Below are 8893 nucleotides of genomic sequence, written 5' to 3' on the forward strand. Positions count from 1 at the left end.
GAAATCAGCTTAAATCCATCTGTCTTTGCTGAATCTCTGCATGTGGGTCACACCCACACTTAATAAACAAATGTAGACATCATCAGGGTTACTCCACACACTTTATCAAATCGGAAATGGCAACAGGAAAGGAAAAGAGGAGAGGTACTATATTGCTATTTAATTTCTTGGCAAATAAGAAAGTGATTTAAAGGGAACTGGGAAGATTTCTGCCTCTGCTAATTTGCATTCTGGGATCTACCAACTTTTTGCCCATGTCATCATTGGTGGGTCAGTGTCCTAAAATACTGAGAGGGAAGATTCATGAGTCATACTGCCTGAGTACAAGTAGTGGTGCAGCCACTTACTAGCTATGCGCCTTGGGCAAATTGTGAATGAACTTTTCTACTGTGCCTTAGTTTTCTCATCTAGAACATTAGTATCTTTCCTACAGAATTATTTTTGGAATCAAGTGAGATAGTTTGTAGAAAGTACTTTTAATACCCCCTGGGCCTTCACAAGTTGAACTGTGGCACTATGGTAAAGGGAAAAGTACAAACACATTGAAGATGAGTAGACTAGGACTCAAATCTGGACTCCAATACTTACAACCGGGAGTACAACTCGCAGTAGATTAGGGGAGATCTAGCAACGAGACAACTTTTGGAGTCATCAGTGTATGGATGGCATATAAATGGATGAGATTAGAGGCAAGAAAGGGAGTGAGTGGGCACAATGGCTCACACCTGTAATCCCAGCACTTTGACAAACCGAGGAGGGTGGATCACCTGAGGTCATGAGTTCGAGACCAGCCTGACCAACATGGTAAAACCTCGTCTCTGCTAAAAATTACCTGGGTGTGGTGGCAGGTGTCTGTAATTCCAGCTACTCAGGAGGCTGAGGCAGGAGAATCACTTAAACCCAGGAGGAGGAGGTACGGTGAGCCAAGATTGCACCATCGTACTCCAGCCTGGGTGACGGAGTGAGACTCCATCAAAAAGAGAAAGAAAGAGAGAAAGAAGGAAAGAAAAAGAAAGAAGGAAAGGAGAGTGTACGTGGGGTTCAAGAACTGAAATCTGGGTCTCCAACATAAGACCTGGGTGAAAAAGAGGAAGCAGCAAAGAGGGAACAAAGGAGTGGGCCATAATCAGGGAATCAAACAAGAGAGAGCGTGGCATCCTGGAAGACAAGTGAGGAATTGCCAGGGATGCAGTGACCAACTACACGAATAGCAAGGTGAGCATTGATGAAGGACCAGCAGACTTAGCAACACTGAGGTCATTGTGGCTTTGGCAAGAGCTCTCTTGCTAGAGTAGTGGACAAGAAGGGAGATAGGATGAGTTCAAGAGAGAATAGGAAGAGAAAAATAGAAGTCAGTAAGTGTAGTCAACTCTTCCATCAAGTTTTACTGTGAAAGGGAGCTAAGAAATGAGTCTCCAAATGCAGGGGTCCAGAAATAATTTTCTATTTGTATGCCTATTTTTTGTTAAATGTGAGAATTAACTGAATGTTTCTATGCTAATGAGAATAACCTAGTGGAAAAGAAAAAAATAGAGAGAGAACAGAGGAGAATTTCTCAAAAATGTCCTTTAAAAGGCATCAGGAGTGAGATCTAGTCCACAAAGTGATTGGCTTTCTGTATCACCTATGCTGGTAGCTGAGAATGTACCCTATGTGGGTACAGGCGCTGGTAGATGGAAAACCTCTCTTGTTCTGTTTTCTTTTTTTTTTTTTTTTTTTTTGAGACGGAGTTTCACTCTTGTTACTCAGGCTGGAGTGCAATGGCGCGATCTCGGCTCACTGCAACCTCTGTCTCCTGGGTTCAGGCAATTCTCCTGCCTCGGCCTCCTGAGTAGCTGGGATTACAGGCACACGCCACCATGCCCAGCTAATTTTTTGTATTTTTAGTAGAGATGGGGTTTCACCATGTTGACCAGGATGGTCTCGATCTCTTGACTTTGTGATCCACCCGCCTCGGCCTCCCAAAGTGCTGGGATTACAGGCGTGAGCCACCGCACCCGGCCCTCTTGTTCTGTTTTCTTATCCCTAACTTGGGCTTATAATGCTCATTTCACATAGATTACGTGGGAACTAAATGAGTCAGCATAGGTGAGTGTCTGGTTTCAAGCAGTGCTAAACAAACTACAATCCCGGACTTGTCACATTGTCCCTAAGTCACAATTTTCCAGACCTGGGAACCTCTCCACTGAAAGGTTGTGCATATATTAGATAATTGTGGAAGCTACTGAGATTGGATTTATCCATAAATAACTCATCTGATTTTTAAAGCATTCCACTTTTAATAAAGTGCCTCAGGATACTACATATAATGCATCTTATTAAAATATTAAATCAAAGGCAATGACAAAATCTGATAGTGCATTATATTTCATATCTTTAGTGTCCTGTCTGGATAAGTTAGTTTAAAACTTAAGATGTATTTAAATGTTCCATATCCTTTATGACAAAATTAAGGTGCAATATCTGCTTCGGGCTATAGGTGAGAATCTGTAAGAAACGACCTCCTACCATACAAGGTTTCAAAGACTGAATTAACCAAATGCATGAGCCAAAAGTTTGAAGTCAGCCAGATTGCACTGGGCTAAGCTCAAGGCTTGAAGTTAACTTGTCCTAATGGACCCGACCATAAGAAAGATCTTTAACCTTCTGGATCTGTTTCCTTTATGTAAAACAAAAAGCTTGGACCTGATGACCACACTTCTGCTGTCAGGTTCCGTGATTCTGAGAGTTTAAGATTCAGAAACCATTTATGGGCAGTAGAAAATAGATTAGAGGTCACCGCTATCCTTCTGTGGAATGTGGCCAGATTGCTCAACATTTTTGAGCCTCAGTTATCCTTTTATCTGTGTTGTGAGAACCGAATACACTCCTTCGAGAAATCTCTTTATTAGGAGTACCCTGCTAATCCATCTAGGAGCTAAAGCAGCCACTCTCAACAAGGAGAGCGCAGAATGTATCAGAACCAACGTGTGGAATATTTTCAAAACACTTATTCTCCCACACCTCAGAAGCTGAGTCAGGGGATAAATAGGTTTCTTTTTTTTCGAACTATGAGATGGGTATATTAGTCTGTTCTTGTATTGCTGGGTAATTTATTAGGAAAAGATGTTTAATTGGTTCACAGTTCCACAGGCTATACAAGAAGCAAGGCGCTGGCATCAGCTTGGCTTACAGGGCAGCCTCAGGGAGCTTTCACTCATGGCAGGTGAAATGGAAGCAGGCATGTCACATGGAAAGAGAGGGAGCAAGGGAGCAAGGAGGAGGAGACAGCGTCCTTAAACATCCAGCTCCTACGTGAACTCATTACCACAGGGAGGGCACCAAGCCATTCATGAGGGATCCACCACCATGACCCAAACACCTCCTACCAGGCCCCACCTCCAACCCTGGAGGCCACATTGCAACATGAGATTGGGAGTGGACAAACGTCCATACCATATCAATTGGTAATGGTTGCCTAGATCCTTGTATTGAGAAGACTACTAAGGACGTGAATGGACTTAATTAAACAGTTTTGTGTTTGATTAATGCTGTCTCTAAGGGATACAGGATTAGGGAGAGGTAGCTGTGGCTGTGTGTTTGCAATCCTAGGTTTTAAAAGTGTACAAGTCTGTCAGAATTATTTCTCACTTCCAATTCATTCTTTTTTCCTTTATTATTCAATTTCTTTCCCTTCAAGGCCCTGTTATTTCCCTAGATTAGACTTGAGTGCTCTTGGCATTTTAACTTCAACGCAAACTGAGAGAAGACAAGTTGGTAGAGGAATGTGAAAATGACTTTCCTCATTGGATTCTGTGGTAGACGCTGCAAAGATGGGCACTGTGCCTCTTCTACTCCCATCAGGAGAGGGAGTCTACTTCCCCAACCCCCAAATGGGCTGGTCTTGTGATCTGGTTTGAACAATAGAATGTAACCCATGTGATATTCTGAAATTTCTGGGACTAGACCCTAAGAATTCAGGTTGATTCTGCCTTCACTCAAAAGGGATCCGGCCAAATATGGAAAAAGATGGAGAGGCTACATGGAGAAGAACCTAGATTCCAGGCTTAGGAGTAAGCGCAGCCAACACCACAAGATGAGTGAGGCCCAGAGATCCTAGACAGTCCCCACCGTTCAGGCCATTCCAGCTAAGGTGCCAGACATGTGAATAGGACCATCTTGAATCCCCCAGTCACTCGCAAGCCTTGTGAGACCACGAAGAGACTGAGGTGATCTATTCTAGCTGGACCCTGCTGCAATTCCCAGCCCACAGAACCCTGCACAACACAGTGGTTACTGTTCTAAGCCACTACATTTTGTGGTGATTTGTGATGCAGCAGCACAGGGTAGAAACAGTTTCTAGCAGAGCTTTTAGCTTATTTGAGCACAGAAATGTGTAAGGAAAGAGCATTTGAAAGTTCAGGCTGCAAGGGTCTTACAAACCAGGCAGCTCAAACACTTCATTTTGCTCGTGAGAAAATCAAGGCTCAAATAAGTTACTTTACCCAAACTCTATAACAGAGTGAATAGCAGAGCTGACGTTAAAACACAGGTCTCCTCCCCTCCACATAGGCTCTCCAAAATTGATGACAGAATTCTTATTCTTCCTCCTCACACTTCATTCCAATTGTATAAAAACTTGAATTTTAAGATTTTAATACAGAATGATAGGCTTCAAAGTGCACACAAGTTCAGTGGGTACCACACAATTCAGCTCTCAATTACATACTGACTCTGCCCTCTAGTTACTTCATTAGACATATTTCAATTTATAAATTAAAATTTCTCAAAAAATTATGCAAGGGAATGCGTTTCATAATGGTATTTTGAAGTGTATTCATTAGATTTATTACAGATAGGCCCTACTTTTCACAATAAAACCAGTCTTTTAAAAGCTTTATGTAAACAAATCATATTTTAATGAAATAGAAGATTTCACTTAAAGAAAATCAGCAGTGAACTTTTTACAGTGCTTGAATCATTTTTAAGATGATGAATCGCTACAGGGTCATTTTCTGTCCTGAAAGCTGAGATGTTTATATTAGGTTTTCTTAAACTCGGGGACAAACATAAAAGATGAAACGTGTACAGTACATAGAATGGGCCCTTGCTCAAAGTAAGGGCTAGAAAACAAAAGTAACCATTAACGTGTATATCATGTACTGAATTGTGTCCCCGCAAAGATATATTGAAATCCTAACTTACGCGTGAATGTGACCTTGTTTGAAAATAGGGTTGTTGTAGATGTAAGGTGAGATCATTAGTGAGCCCTAATCCAATATGACAGATGGGCCTTAAAGAAGAGAAAAGCAATGTGTGGCGGCAGAAGCGGAGACGGGAGTACTGCAGCTGCGAGTCAGGAGCCAAGGATGACAGCCACCATTAGAAGCCAGGAAGCAGCAAGGAAGAATTTTCTAAGGAAAATGGCACTGCTGACACCTTGGTTGTGAACTTCTAGCCTTCATTACTGTGAGAAAATGAATTTCTGTTGATTAATACACCTGGTTTTGGTAATTTGTCACAGTGGCCCTAAGAAGCTAACATCACATACATCTTATTTTCTTTTTTAGAAGGAAAAATTAGACAGAGAAAGAAAAATTAAGAAACAGAACAGAAAAACATTTTTGGCCAAAGCTATAGATACTTCCAGATTTTTCCTTTTATGCCACTTATATGCTAAAAGCTAGAAGAAAAGTAAATACTTTCTCAAGCTTCATGCAGTTGGAGTCAGTCATGTGACACAACTCTAGCCAATGAAATATAAAAAAAATTCTGCTGGGACATTCTGGGGAGGCTTTTTTGCTTTGATTTGGTTTGTTTGTTTGTTTATTGGACAAGAAGTAAAGGTATGGCCAGGTGAACCTTTCTTGTTCTTCCTCCTTCAATTCAAATGTGATCTCCTGAGGTAAAGCAGTTGTCTTGCAAGAAACAGGTGTAAGCATAAGAGAAAAACCAAGAGGATCATGAGGAGGAGCCACTGAGCCACTGAACCAAAGCCAAAAATCTCTCTCTCTAGACTTCTAGTTATCTGAGCAAAATAAATCCATATTTGTTTAAGACATAACAGTTTGGATTTTCTATTACTTGCAACTGGACACATTTCTAAGTCAGGAAGGAAACTATTGCAGTTGTCAGGCTAGATGTAATATGTAAGGTTGAGAAGAGAGATGAGAAGCCGAGAGAGAAGAGAAATACTATAGATATTGAATGAGCAGAACCTGGTGTTCAGTCTGGAGTGCAGTGGCACGACCTTTGCCTCCTGAGCTCAAACCATCCTCCCATCTCAGTTTCCTGAATAGCTGGGATTACAGATGTGTACCACCACACCTGGCTAATTTTTGTATTTTTGTAGAGACAAGGTTTCATCATGTTGCCCAGGCTGGTCTTGAACTCCTGAGCTTAAGTGATCCGCCCTCCTTGACCTCCCAAAGTGCTGGGATTACACGCTTGAGCACCATTCTAATTCTTGATTCCTTTTATGTGACCTATTTGAAAAATTTTTTTTTTCTTTTGTCAAACTGTTCCCTGAACTCTCAAATTTCACAATGCTGTGCCCTGGCAAAATTCTATTTCCTTCTGTATTTTGAGTGTTTGGTGGCCTCTTCCTATTTTGAAATTCACTCCTTCAGTTCAGAAAAATGTTCTGGATATTTTTAGCAATGATTTCTTCCTCACTATTTCTTTCTGTTCTTTCTTTCTGGAATTCTTATTATAGGATTCTAACCTTTTGGTCTGGTTCTCTCATTTTCTTCTCTGTCTTGTTTTCCAACCCTTTTTCTTTCTATCCAAGTTTTTGGTAGCTCTCTTCAACATTATCTTCCAATTCTTCCACTAAAATTTTCATTTGTTCTATGATATTCCAAAAGCCATTTTTTCTCTAAATACTCCTTTTTTATTTCTAAAACATAGCATCCTGCTATTTTTTGACTTTCATATCTTTGCCTATATTTATTACAGTTTCTTGTTTTTAAACCTTTCTTCTTCCATTTTAAATTTTCCTCCAGATTTCTCCCTGTCATTTGAGTATCTAGTTTTTATACTAGGTTTTTTTGTTTTTTTTTTTTTGTTTTTTTTTTTTTTGCTGTCTGGTGATCTTTAGTTACCTTTTTATCCATCGGAATAATTAGATCATGTTGCAGTCACAAAGAGAGAAATTTCAACAGTGTAAAATAACCATGTTCATTTTTGGGTCATGGTTTGTGTCCTTCATGGATTGTCCAGAGAATTGTTCTCATCACCTTCACTCAAGCCCCAAGCTCCTGTCTATTTCACACTGTCTCCTGTGTGTTTACTTAAAGAGGCAGGGAAAAGAAAGCATACCCTGACTTTTAAAGATTCTTTCCTGAAATGACACACAAGACTTCCTTTCACACCTCAATTAGCCAGAGGGGCTCACATGGCTATGTCCCATATGGTGGGGATTATACTCGTTTCTTAGGAAGGGACACAGAATATTCGTGGATAATACCATAGTCTGCCACATCTGCTCATATTATACAGGGAGGCATTGAAACACCAGTTGGAAGTTAGCAAAGTGGGGCAAGAATGGGGGAGCTTATTGGATGCGGACTTCATTATAGGGTGACCTGACTGGACTGTTTCATTGAGGAAACCTCTGATGTCTTGGGCTATTCCAATTCACTAGAGACAATTCTTCGAATCTCTCCTGAAGATGTCAATATTCTGAAATCCATGCTTCAATATCCTGGTGACTGAGTGAAGAAAGAAGGCTGGGAGCAATGTCTCAGCATTCAGACTGTAAATTTTACTTGATCCTTTGTTTTGTTTTGGTCTTGTACTTTATTCTGTCATGTGACTGTTGCCCTGGTCTAGAGATCTCTCTACGTTATCCTCATAAGAAACAGACCTCTGAAAATCTCTAAGATAAAGAATCAGTGGGAATGTCAATGGATTCTTAATCAGACCTTTAAGCAGTCCTCTGGTTTAACACACCACTCTCCTTTACCTTCCAGAGGTATTTGTTTTCATCATCTCCTTTTGAGGGATTACAGTGTGTTAGCTTGCTAGGGCTGTCATATCAAAGTACAACAGACTGCCTGGCTAAAACAACAGACACTTGTCTGCTTATAATTCTGGAGTCTGAAAGTCCAAGATCAGGCTACCCATAGGGTTGGTTTTATTCTGAGGCTTTTCTCCTTAGCTTTTAGATGGCACCTTCTCCCTGTGTCTTCATGTGGTCTTTCCTCTGCTGGAGTCTGTGTCCTAATCTCCACTTCTTCTAAGGATACCAGTCAAATTGGATTAGGGTCCACCTTAATGATCTCATTTTAATTTAATTGCTTCTTTATAGGTTCTATCTCAGGAAGGAAGGAAGGAAAGAAGGAAGGAAGGGAGGGAGGGAGGGAGGGAGGGAGGAAAAAGAAAAGAAAGAGAAAGGAAGGACGAACAAACCTAAGATATTTTTCAAATCATTGGGAACTCTTCCTAAAGCTAATTTTTATGACTGTATAAGTGAACCTTTAACAGAAGGTTATCATGTTCTATTGATATGGCTTCCGTATCTGGGATAAATACCCAGGGTTTGTCATCTTGTGCCAATAAAATTTAGACATGGACACATACAGGAGTTTAGGAGCAGAGGTTAAATAGGCAGAAGAAAGAGACTCTCTCTCTAATGAAAGAGAGGGGCTTCTGAAAGGGAAAGACCAGCCAGCGGCAGAGACGCTGGATTTTACAGGCAGGCTTGAGGAGGCGGTGTCTGATTTACCTAGAGCCCACAGATTGCAGGTGTGACCTTTTCATAGCATTCAGGGAAGGCTGGCCACCCAGCTCTAATCTTATTATGCAAATGGGCTTTCCACTTGACTGGTACCATCTTGTCTGCTCTTTACTGTACCCTAACAAAGAGAAGAGAAGATGGAATTGCCATTTTGAACATGATTGGCACAATAGC

The sequence above is a fragment of the Callithrix jacchus genome, chromosome 3, assembly GCF_049354715.1.
Source record: "Callithrix jacchus isolate 240 chromosome 3, calJac240_pri, whole genome shotgun sequence".
Lineage (NCBI taxonomy): Eukaryota > Metazoa > Chordata > Mammalia > Primates > Cebidae > Callithrix > Callithrix jacchus.